The sequence below is a fragment of the Crotalus tigris genome, unplaced genomic scaffold (assembly GCF_016545835.1).
Source record: "Crotalus tigris isolate CLP2741 ecotype Arizona unplaced genomic scaffold, ASM1654583v1 scf7180000018018.2415403412:4055106, whole genome shotgun sequence".
In the NCBI taxonomy this organism is placed as follows: domain Eukaryota; kingdom Metazoa; phylum Chordata; class Lepidosauria; order Squamata; family Viperidae; genus Crotalus; species Crotalus tigris.
Window position 1 is genome coordinate 159,790 of NW_024096780.1, and position 12,979 is coordinate 172,768.

At 35.8% G+C, this 12,979-nt stretch overlaps 1 long non-coding RNA gene across 1 annotated transcript in view; it reads left to right on the forward strand.

The window, feature by feature from the left end:
• Positions 1–12,630, forward strand: part of LOC120309466 — a 29,393-nt gene extending 16,763 nt beyond the window's left edge. The window contains exon 4 of the long non-coding RNA XR_005557087.1: positions 12,432–12,630. This is a non-coding gene — a long non-coding RNA (uncharacterized LOC120309466). The remainder of the gene's footprint in view (positions 1–12,431) is intronic.
• The last annotated feature ends 349 nt before the right edge of the window (positions 12,631–12,979 follow it).

Genomic DNA, 12,979 nt, shown 5'->3' on the forward strand with positions numbered 1-12,979 from the left:
ACTGCCTTGCAAGTATCATAATAAAAGGAGATCCTTATCTATAACTTTATCAGAGGTCCAAACTCCTCCCTATTCCCTATCTTTTTTACCCCATGGTTACATGAAGGGAAAGAGAGGGAGAGAGAAAGACATTGTCTGAGTAATGATCTGGAATATGCAACTCTATGCGGGAAACATGAGAATTTTACTTGCCTCAAGCTGGATCTGCTGAGAAGAAATATGGCCAAACACATTCAGATAATTTATTTAGCTGCAGCTATTTTAAGATTATTTTTGCCATATTTTTTAACTATTTAAACCACATTTTTGTAACTGAGTAAATAAAGCTTGGGTCACCTATCGTTTTCTACAATGCTCAAACTGGGTTCTAGGAAGACCTGAATTGGTTCCTTGAGAGATTGGGGAGAAAGAGAAATGTGAAACACAATCAGTCATCCACTCCTATCTCAACACAGCTCTTCTCACTGACTATACTTTGCCAGCAATTTAAGTACTCCATGCAGGAGTCACTTGGCTGTCTATTCCTCACCACACCCACTTTCACAAAATCAAACTGCTTACCTGACTTGAACTCCAATAAGCATTTCTAATTCTGCAAGTTAAATTGTGGTGAGTCTGTCTTTTGTTTTTTCACTTTCCAAGCCACATACAGTATTTATGTGTGCTTGTGCTTTATTCCAAGCAATCTGCTTAATAATACAAAGGACATTCTGTGCCCACTTACTTAGTAGTAAAGCCCATGGAACTGTATGGGAATAAATTAATTTAGGATTGCATTGCACTGCTTGTCTGGGGTGCACATCTGCCTTAAATTCCTTTGGATCTGGACCTTCTCAAAATATAAGTGCAATAATAGGTAGAAAAGACCTTAGGCGAAGGAAGAAGATCCACAGACTGGACAACCTGCAAAATATCTCAGCTCACAGAATGATGTGGCTGATATAGGAAGCATTTCAAAAGGGACCCTTTCTAGTTTTTCAGAAAATGTAAGAAGATAGAGAAATACTTTCAGATTTGCAAGTTACTGTTAATATAAGCTAACAATAATGACAGAGCTGGTATTCATTGTTGTGCTTCTTGTTTGGATTACCTCAAAGCTGTAAATAATGGTTGGGTTCTTTAGTCAGTTGTGCCCCTGGCCAAAATAGCATCTGAGCTGGAAAGGTAAATAAATATCTTTTATTTATGCATATGTAAAGGATATGTCTCCCACAGGTACAAGAGGGAAAGACCCTTAGGAAGGGGAGAAATAACTTTAAATACAGTTCAAACATATTGAGTTTGGAATATTTTTTCTCATAATATTCTTAGTATTATCTTATTAATGGCTAATTTAATATTCAAGAATTTTTAACCATTATAATGATTTTTTCAAAGTTACTAGAGTTCACTTTTCTAGGCAATTCTCACCTGCAGCTAGCTGGAACTGATCCTTATCAGAATCAACATTCCACATGGAGAATCTGCTTTTTACTTCCCCAAAAATAGAAACATTCATCAAAGGTGCTCCTTGTTACTGAAAATATTACCAAACAGGCCTCTTCTGTGCCTATCAGATAATAACAATAATCTACGTGTTTGCCAAGATAGATAGGAAAAATATTGATCCTTGCCCTAGATGTATTTATGTATGTAGTGTAAGTAGGTATAAATCGCTCACTAACAAGGAAATTGTGACTTATGTCTTACCTCATTGTCAGAACTGGCTGGCAACCATTCCTCTAGAGGAAAAATGAATGACATCCCTACAACCAATTATCCCCTCACTTTATTCAATGGCAGGAGATGTGGTAATCTGCACTTTGATCTGAATATCTTGTAAACTGTCACCAAAGTTTATCAGCCTACGCAGGATTTCCTTAAACCAATCTTGAATCAAGTTGGCATGAACATAAAACTGAAAGCAGTTGAAATGTTAAGCCTAGGTATACCTTAAGTGTAGACTAAAATAAAATCAGTTTTCTCAACTTCTTGTAGCAAGATTTATCAGGGTTACATAACGGGAACTTCTCAATCTTGACATTTTCTCTGAATTTGAGTAGAATAAAGTATCATATGTTTTGTACTTAAAATACATGATGGTTTTCCACTAGATTTGTAAGGAGGAAAATGTAGATATTGGTAAAGTGCCTGAATTTTCCCCCTCAGGAGGCTTAGAGAAGCTTCAAAGCCAATTTAGATTAAGACAATGGGATTGAGGAAAGGATTATTTCCCTTTTCTTAGTGCCTTTGCAAGAATCAAAGCTGAAGCCTCTGGAATCACTTTAAAGCCTTTAAAAGTACAGATTTCCCATGCCTTGCCTGAGCATCATTTTAAATTTTCACTTTCATCTGGAATTACACATTGCCATGGGAAATACAATCATTTTTATATTTCTATTATAGGTGTATTGATTTTAGTGGATTTGACAATAAAATGACACACATGTAGGGAATGAAATTATTGCATTTTTAAAAAATCTAGAATTAAATTCCTAACACAGTGAATTAGCATCGAATATTAACATTCAATGAAACTCCCTTGCCTTTCTTATTAAGGATTCAAACATTCTCTGATCTCTCTCAGTTGTGACAACCCCAATTTTCAAGCCAAGTTTAAGATGTTTTAAACTACATTTCATCCTAAAACCATGAAAATTACAGGCAGAAACACCAGTGTACTGTTCATCAATGTTTCACTTTCATAGCAGAGGAAAGTATAGAAATACAGGTACCATTCTACTGTTGAGACAACACTTATTGGAAGCTCTTAACAACACAAAATTCACTTGGCTTAAGTTGCCCCACTTGTTTGAGGGCAGGATGGGGGGCATTAAAAAAACTTGATAAAACAAAGTGCTAAACTAGCTGAATTTGGACAATGACAATTCCTCCATAATCAGCCCCATGGGGTTTTTCTTTAGTTCTTGCTAGTGGGATTATAATCACTCCAAAGTCTTTACCTTTATCTCTGTCTCTGTCTACCTTTACCTCTACCTCTACCTCTACCTCTACCTCTACCTCTACCTACCTACCTACCTACCTACCTACCTACCTACCTATATTTGCAAAATATTGCATGGTTCTATCTATCTATCTATCTATCTATCTATCTATCTATCTATCTATCTATCTATCTATCTATCTATCTATCTGATGGTCTGCCTGCAAAACACTATAAATTTAAAATTTTGATATATATCCTCCCTGGTTTCTGCTGACAGGAGTCAGGGGAAACCTGTGGCTCAAAAGGGTAATACAGCTGCCTAACATGCAAGCTGCCCTGGTTCAAATCCCTGAAGGGTGTGACTAGCTGATGAGGGCTAATGAGCCTGAAACAGCTATACTAGTCTCCCACTAACTCTTTGTCAGCCACAAAATTTTGAATATCCATATCCATCTCTCTCTCTCTCTCTCATCTATATCTATATATCTATATATACACGCATCTGACAGATATATATCTATATATACACTCATCTGACAGAGTTAGTTGTAGTTTTGTAAACAGGACCGGAAGCTACACATCTAAAGCTTATCTGTCTTAATGAAAATTTACAAAATGTAATAATTAAAATTAAGAACACTAATGTTTCCTGACTTAAAAAGATTAGTAATTTAGAAATAATTTACACAATATTTATCTATATGTGCAGGATGGCTATAGATGGGAGGAGAAGTGTTTCAGTCATTCTACTATCCAACTTCCTTCCCACCTGCCCACTCCTAGGACTGATGCTTTTAGTACTGTGTAGGTTGTCAGGAGTAACTGATATTTTTAGATTCTTAAGCAGGGAAAAAATGCTGCTACTGTTGCTTTCTTTCTTTCAAACTGCCAGTCCCCAATTCAGTGCTTACAAGTAATTGCATCTTTTGGGAGCAAATCCCAAAATGCCAGGGAATTTCTAGAAGCCTGGCACTCCGACAAATCAGCCATCAATAGACACATAGACATTAACAACATCTATAGATTATGCAAAAGAGACAGTCAATAGCCCAAAAGAGAAAAAGACTGGCACCTCTCCACCAATAATCAGCACTCAGATCAGCATAGATTAACTCAAGGTCACCTTCAGACCAACAATCAAGTAAGCAACCTCAGTCAAGAAACTGCCAAAGAACCATGAGTAAACAGCTCAACCAAAGAATCCCTAAGACTGCTCCCACCCACCCAAACAGGCAAGACACTAGAATATAAACTGACAGCAAACAGCACTCCTTACTAGCACTGATGATGTTACCTAGTTAGGGTAATGAAACATCTGTAAGAAAACAAGCAAACTCAGAGAGCACCAAGTACCCCTCATTTCAATCCTGAGCTACAAATATTCTCCTTCATTAGCATTGTTTTTGTCTGTCTTTTGTTATTATGCAGATTTGTATGCCCACATTGTTTGGGTCCTTTGTTTCCAATTATTTTGATCACATTCAAATTTGGATGACAACTATGCTTGAATGTAGGCTAAAGAAAAAAAAATGCTGGTGCCATAAGCTTTTTTATTATTATTATTTTGGAGAAGAGAAAGGAAATGCCTTTGTATTATATATGTCCTGGAGGGAAGAGCAGTTCAGTTACATTGCACTGAAAGTTTTAGCTCACAGTTGATGAATATCTCACTTATGGCTTAATAAGTATCCTAAGATACCCTCATGTAGGTTTTTCATTGCCTCAAGTCATGGTGAACCTCTCTAGGTTTCACCCCATTTTGCACAGCCACACTCCTTTTCTGATTTCACTGTACTCCAGATATATAGCTGATGATCAAATCTTTGCACGGGTTGTAGAAGAAAATCTGGATACAAATGCCTTTTGTTTGCATGTGAAGCAAACCAAAATGTTGCTTTTTTCCCCAGTTTTCTTTTGCAAAATACTAACACATTCTTCTCTCCACTCTCCTTTCCCCATGCCCCAAATACAGTCTTATCATGTGGTACTTCACTTAGCCTGCAGTCTTGAAAGCTTGACCTTTCCTGACTTCCCAGTGTGTAGCTATTCCACGGCCTCCATAAGGGCTATTCTTTGTAACCAGCAAGGAGTTTCTTTGTACAAGTCCATCTGCTCCGTGCTGAGTCCTGCTCCATCAAGAGGATTGTGGAAATCTTTACGCTTTCTCATAGATCACTCAGCTAATTATTTTAGCTTAAATGTTTATCTTTCTACTTCTCACTTTTTGTGAATTTCTCTTTTCCTCTGTTTTTTCCTCTAGATTTGTTGAAAAGTCAGCTCATACTGTGTCACTGTTGTATATGGCTACTGAACTCCATCTTAGACTCTTTCATTGACCCCTACAGAAGCAAAAATTACAGCTTTTATCTTTCTTGCAGGTTGTTGATAGAATTGTTTTTCTTGTTTCTCTTTTTTCTTTTCTTACCTCCATTTTTATATCCATAAGAAAACCCAACTAATGAATAGGTGTTTGAAGAAGCAGAGGCCTGTCAATGTAAAATATAATCCATAGAAAAAAAGGTGAAAATGTAGAGTATATGGTGCCAATTTAGTCAAGGGGAATAATAGAGCAAATGCTTCAGAAAAAAAAACCCTTACAATTATGATGCTGCTCAATGGATAATATAGATTTTTTTTTCTTAAAAATAATCCTTGGTTCAATTCAAAAAATAAGAAAGAAAAGGAAGATACAGTTGAAAACTCCTTCGGGGATCTGAAAATAACATTGCTTGGAATTTATGCATAGACTTATAATATGGTAGATTGCAATGCCCACAAGCTTTTCCAAAACTTTTATTTGGTTCACATGAACATTCAATTCAATTAGGAGCCAAATAGGTTCTGATTAATATTTCTCTTGAGACACATTATTTGCAATCTGTGTTATGCAGAGGTTTTATTATCATTAGCAACAATATCATCCCTGGAATGCATAGTTCAAAAAATATCTTTTCAAAAACTTCCAAATAATACTTAAAAATTTGCTGATTACATTACAAGCCATTAGACTGCTCATTTCTATTTCTACCATGTGTACTTTGCATTTTTAAAGTTCTTAATAGCTGTGCAGTTTAGCAGAGGGGAGTTCCTTCTTTTGAAGAAGCAGAACATGTTGACTTTTCCCTAAGCTTAGTTTACAGCCAGAGTTTATATTACATGGGATATGTATGTCTGTGAATGTGTGTAATTGGTTGTGTTTCCATCAAAGTGCACAACCGAAATAATATCAATCTTGAGGGGGAAAAAATATATTGGCTGGCTCCTAACTGAAAAGTATACAGTATTCTATAAGTACCAAAAAAACAAACCCCTCAATAGGCATTTTTTTCCCTTCAGTGCTATAATTGCTTGTTCATCCCTATATCTGAGATGTTGAGATTCCAGAATTCATAAATATGGTTAGATTCAGAAATAAAACAGTCACTGCTACTTAATAATTTATGAATTCCACTTGGAATTTGTTTCTGTTTTGGGGTCTAGTTACACTTAAAAGCCAAGGCTAAATTTGTGTTCATACTGTCACATTTTCAACTCCATAATTGCAATGGGCTCACAGTGGAGTATGACTGTGGCTGCTTAAGAGTATTCTCATTCTCAGTCTTATCTATGTGAGCAGAGAGTCTGGTAAGCAATCTATAACCTTTGTAGTTATGACTCTAAGAATAATTTTCTCAAGCAGGATCTTGAAACCTGCTAGCAGTAAAAAAGTGTCATCTTTACTGTCTTGTATATTATGTGACCATGTTCTTTATATTATATGAAAGAATTCTGCAACATATTCTGTTCATTACATAAACTAAAACTCTTCAAATATTGGGATACTCTTGATATTCAATAAAGATAATGTCATGTTATCTCCATTGTTAGCATGAAATTTACATTCATTTTATGTTATCTTCATAAAAAGATTGAGGTTCTCAATGAAATTTGATAGCCCAGTACCATTATTCTGTTGAGTAGAATGTTTATTGCAGCCATAATACTGTTTTATTTGGAGTGCCTTGCAAATGAGTATGAAACAACAATCTCTGCTGTCAAGTGGACAATTTAAAAATCAATAATGACATAGAAAAAAAATCAGAAGGGAAAAGGAAATACCACTGACATTCTACCTGCATGATATCTTGAAAACAAACAATGAAAATGTTTCAGTAAAATGTAACTGTCCCTATGTTAATTTTTAGAATGTATTAACTTCTTTTTGGTTTTGGGGGAGGAGTACCTTCAGTTTTCATTTCCCTAATGTGGTATATACAGAAACAATCCACATGTTTTTCACTTGGTATAGTTCCAGTAATTTTATTCTGTATTTCTGTATGTGGGAATGTATGTGCCTGACAAAATAAAGTGTTTGTGTGTGTGCTTGCACACATATATACTGTATAGACACACAAACACACAATGCAATAACCAGCAAAATTAAGCAAACAAAGTATTAAACAGAGAATAACGTGGCCAGTAAATTTTAAGAAGCAATTCAAGATAGTATAGTTAACAATTAAGATAAATTCACCTTGAAAATAGATCAGACTCTTTCTTTTCTTTGTGTGATTTCAGACTGCGGGAAATCTATTGCACCGGGTAAATTACTCTTTAGTTAATTTTAGGTGGTTTATAGAATAGACGTTAAAACAGTCCACCCCAGGTGACTGATGGATTTTTAGTTGCTTCTAGAATAGGATATTTTTCTGCCTCTTTTGTTAACAAAAGCCCATCACGTCATAGTCAATCTAAGTTATTGAAACAGAACCAGATCCTATTTAAATCTCCATTCTTGAGCATAAACAGTGATGAAGTATCCAGGATCTGAATTGTAATGTAAGATGCAGCAAATCTGTTTTATGTTTTATTGCATTTTTTTGCCTTTCAGTAAAGAGAAAACTATCTTTACTTATACTGTTGTTTTGATCTCCTTTTATCTTATTTGTAGCATTTTATCAAGTGCTGAAATACATTTTTCTATATGTATGTTTAGTTAAAGACCATATGTCCTGTTACTATTCTATTGCTTTTTAGCTAAGGATTCTTTCACATGCCAGGAAAATAATAGTTTATATTAATCTGGAATATTTCAGTTTCACCATATGTTTCAGTTGTGAAGCCGGTCTTTCAATTTCTGTGTAACTCTGTCATGGGTTTGTACGTGTATTGTACAATCTCTGTCTCTGTCTGTCTGTCTGTCTGTCTGTCTCTGTCTCTGTCTCTGTCTCTGTCTCTCTCTCTCTCTCTCCCTCTCTCTCTCTCTCATCAAAAAATTTGGTGAAATGGAAAACTGGAATGGATTACAGCTATGTTCTAATACACATGTTATTCCAGGAATCAAGAATGCCCCCTTTCCTAACTTCTTTTGAACAAACAGCTTATATCCTGTTCTTGTGTCATACACAAATGTATTCCTATAGTCCGGTGTGTCAGATTCCTTGCAATCTGTCATGCTGCAGATTGAGGTTAAACAAGAAAAGTAATTTTGGAGCTTTAACACGCTAAAGGGAGACATTGCTCCATTCAAACCATGTAGCTGCCTACTTTAATAATTTAGAGTCTGTAGGTTCTTAGTGAATATCATGTGTCAGGCAATGTATTAAGAATAGCAAGTATTGTGATTGCTTTCTGAAAGTAAACTATTAACTATATTGGTGTGTTTCCTTCCTTCCTTCCTTCCTTCCTTCCTTCCTTCCTTCCTTCCTTCCTTCCTTCCTTCCTTCCTTCCTTCCTTCCTTCCTTCCTTCCACTTGACTCCTGGTGATTGTCTGAACAAGCCTCTGCAGTTTTCTTGGCAAATGTTTTAGAAGTGGTTTGCCTTTGCCTACTTCCCAGGGCTGAGATAAAGTGACTGGCCCAAAATCATACAGTTGGTTTTGTGCCTAAGAAGCAGTAGAGCTCACAGTTTCCTGGTTTCTAGACTAGTGTCTTAACCACTATATCAAACTAGCTTTCCAAGCATAGTTTAGACTAAATGGCATGGCATGGCAGGTGGATCTTTCGTAATGAAAAAGAGACAAAGCAGCAGAAACAATGTACATACATATGGGAAAGAGAGCCAGTGTGAGAGAGAGAGATTGAGATTCAAGTGGTGTTTATTGAAATACTGAGGTAAAAAAATAGCAATAGCACTTAGACTAGGGGTAACATTACATGATATATTAAAACTTTTTTGCCATTGCCAGCAATGGGGTGGGCACGGTTTTGCTATGAAGCACATGGCTCGTGGGCCGGCAGTTTGACACCCCTGACTTAGACTTACATATCACTTCATAGTTCTTTACAGCCTTCTCTAAGCGGTTTATTGCCCCCAACAATCTGGGTCCTCAATTTACTGACTTTGGAAGGATGGAAGGCTGAGTCAACCTTGAGCTGATCAGGATCAAACTCCAGGCAGTGAAATGCAAATACTACAATATTGCATTCTAACTGCTGCACCACCATGGCTCTTGTATTCAGTGGTATTCAAATGTTATAAATATTTATAAATGTGCATATTTTGTACTGATTTTCTAGTAAGCAGTAAAAAGCAAAGATAAAAAGATTATCTCTGAATCAAGTCTAATAGTTATTTTGTAACTTAGTCTTCTTGTTGTTAGCCTGTCATCTTCCAAATGCAAGGGCATCATCAGAAGGGGCATAGGGGAGCAACTGACAAAACATGTCCCATGATGTCATCACACAAATGCCACACTATGTCCTTCCATTAGACATTGGGATGCATCTTGGCTTTTCCATAAGGCTATCATTGCATGGGGTCATCATTGGGGGTCACCACAGTTGGCTGCAGATGATGATGTTTCCAAGAAAGCTATAGAATAGAACTTATTGACTACTATTGTAATAGTAATAGTAGTAAAGTTGGAAGGGACCTTGGAGGTCATCTAGTCCAACCCCCTGCTTGGGCAGGAAACCCTACACCATTTCGGACAAATGGCTGTCCAGTCTCTTCTTAAAAACTTCCAGTGTTGGAGCATTTACTGCTTCTGGAGGCAGGTTGTTCCACTGATTAATTGTTCTCACTGTCAGAAGTTTCTCCTTAGTTCTAGGTTGCTTCTCTCCTTGATTAGTTTCCACCCGTTGCTTCTTGTCCTGCCTTCAGGTGCTTTGGAAAATAGCTTAATTCCCTCTTCTTTATGGCAGCCCCTGAGATATTGGAATATTGCTATCATGTCCCCCCTTGTCCTTCTCTTCGTTAAACTAGACATACCCAATTCTCGCAACTGTTCCTTATATGTTTTAGCCTCCAGTCCCCTAATCATCTTTGTTGCTCTTCTCTGTACTCTTTCTAGAGTCTCAACATCTTTTTTACATCGTGGTGACCAAAACTGGATGCAGTATTCCAAGTGTGGCCTTACCAAGGCATTGAAGAGTGGTATTAATACTTCACGTGATCTTGATTCTATCCCCCTTGTATTAATAAGGAAGTAATTCTGATTTTAGCAGACTTGTCAGTGGAAGAAGTTTAAATACTTCTTGTTTTTCAAAAATCAGGAAGGGGAGTGAGGAATGTTAAATTTACACAAGCCCAAAATTTAAGGGAAAATTTTTACAAAATGTTTTATAGATGGCACCTTGATCCACAAAAAATGTCTCGTATGTATCCTGACTTACAGCCTAAATGTTGGAGATGTGGATGTTTGGATGCTACTTATTATCATATTTGGTGGTCATGTAAAAATATAAAAGCTTTTTGGATTAAGATATGGTGGAATATCCAAAGAATCTTTAGAAGAAGGGTAAAATTTACCCTACAATTGTTTTTGTTAGGTATTGTTTCTGATTGTAATACTAAAGAGACTACATTGATGTTAAATTTAATTACAGCAGCAAGGTTGTTAGTAGGGCAATGTTGGAAGAAGGAATTTTTGCCTACCTTGCAAGAGTGGTTTTTTATAGTTTCTTATTTGGCGGAAATGGCAAAGATTTCGGCTTTCTTGAAAGACCAATCGCAAGAGAAGTATTTTTTGGTATGGAAAAAATGGATAGACTTTATATAATATAAGTTGGATATAAAAAAATACTATTTAGCTTTTCAATAACCTATATTTAAAATTTAAGATATTTTATAGACTTTATAGACTTTTTTTCTCTTTTTTTCTTTTTATTTCTTTTCTTTTTCTTTCTTCCTATTTTCTTGTATTTCCTTGTATTTTTGTCTTTTTATACATATATTATTGTTAACTATTTTACAACTTGTTTAATTAATGTATTTAGACTTGTTTATGGTTTATATCTGTTTTAAGACTTTTTGAAAAAAAATTAATTAAGCCTGTATTCAGCTCTGGGAAGGTAGGGGGAGGGTAGGGTAGGGCTGGGGGGGGGGTTCAGGGAAGGGAATTGTATTGTTTTGTAAAATCTAAAAATTTTCAATAAAAAAAAATCAGGAAGGGGAAAGGTTTAGTTACTTGCAATTTTATAAATGTTGATCAGTAGACTGGCAAGTAAGAGCATGTGAGAGGTCATTGATAAGGCAATCCTCATGTCCAATATCAGCTCAATAATTATTTAGATAATTCACTTCAGGGAGCTGTGAGTATAAAGTCACTGACATCTGGAATACATTTTTTAAACCTGTGTCCATAGCAAAAGAAGACCTGGAAGTTCAAATTACACGTGAGCTGTTCTAGCTGACTAGTGGACTTTGGGAAAAGGTCCCTGACAAACTGATTTTAATAGGACAGTTAAATGGAATAAAAGAATATTCAGACATTAGGAATGATATTTAATTGTACCTAAAACTGATTGTCATGATGTATAAATAATTATTAATATCATATCTTTAAATAAGTCCTTTGTCTGTTTAATTCATACAAATAGACTAGAACAGGAGTGTCAAACTCGCAACCTCACGTGACGTGTCATGATGTATCGCAACTTTTTTTCCTTTGCCAGTAATGGGGTGGGTGCAGTTTTGGCCTGACGCATCCAGCCCACCAGCCGGCAGTTTGACACCCCTGGATTAGAACCACACTTAAATTATTGACTGTAGCAAAATAATAAGATTTTAGTGTGGTTAAAAGTGAGAAATACATGTAATCCTTGAGTTACAACCATTTGTTTAATGACAGTTGAAAGTTACAATAACCTTGGAAAAAGCAACTTAGGATCTGTACTTGCAACTATAACCCCACCCAGCAGTTATGTGGGGTGTTCAGTTCAAATGCTTGGCAACTGGCTTGTATTTAGAATCAGTTGTAGCAACCTGCAGTCATATAATTGTGATTTGCAACTTTTTTTGGCTGAGTTCTGTTTAAAAAAAATGCCTATTGGGGGAAGCTGAATTTGTTTAACAATTGCATGATTCACCTGATGAACATGTGATTTGATTTAAGGGCCATCATCAAAGTTGTCATAAAATTGGGTCAGACCTGTCTTGTAATTGCAACAACTTATGATGGAAATTGTGATCCCAGTTATGGTTGTAAGTTGAGAATTGCATGTAAGAATATGATATCTATATAGCCATTTTCAAAAACAAAATCTTTCTTTTTCTTTTCATATAATGATGTCTTTGTGACAGCCCAACTGATTCCAGAAAACCAGCCATTTATTTTTCCCTTTTTACCTGATAAGTCATCATCTGAGTGGGACTGATCTTGATGCAGTCTAAAGGAGGAGTACTGGAGTGGTGAAAGGGATTAACTCTGCCAAGATTGTTTTCTTCCTTGCCAGCAGGTATAGAGAAGCAGAAATCAAGGATATAATTATAGCAGAAGGAAGCATACAAATCCTGTATCTGCACAAGGTATGTGGCATATGAATGAATAAATAATTCTTGACTTGAACAGATATACAGTATGAATTTTGATTTGTGTGCTTTCCAAATGATTTAGATTAAGAAGGGTTTAGTCCCATGCTTATACAAGATCCAAAGTATTTCTTTTAAACAATTTCCAAAGCATCCACAGGTTCACTATACTGATACTGAATTATACATTATGCCTTCGTTATGGATGTATTAATTGCATTATTCTGTATTTGTATATTTGTATTTGTGACTATTTCAATCTGATGAATGCAACTGACAAATATTTATCACCTTATGGTAATCTTAAAAATGAGTATAAT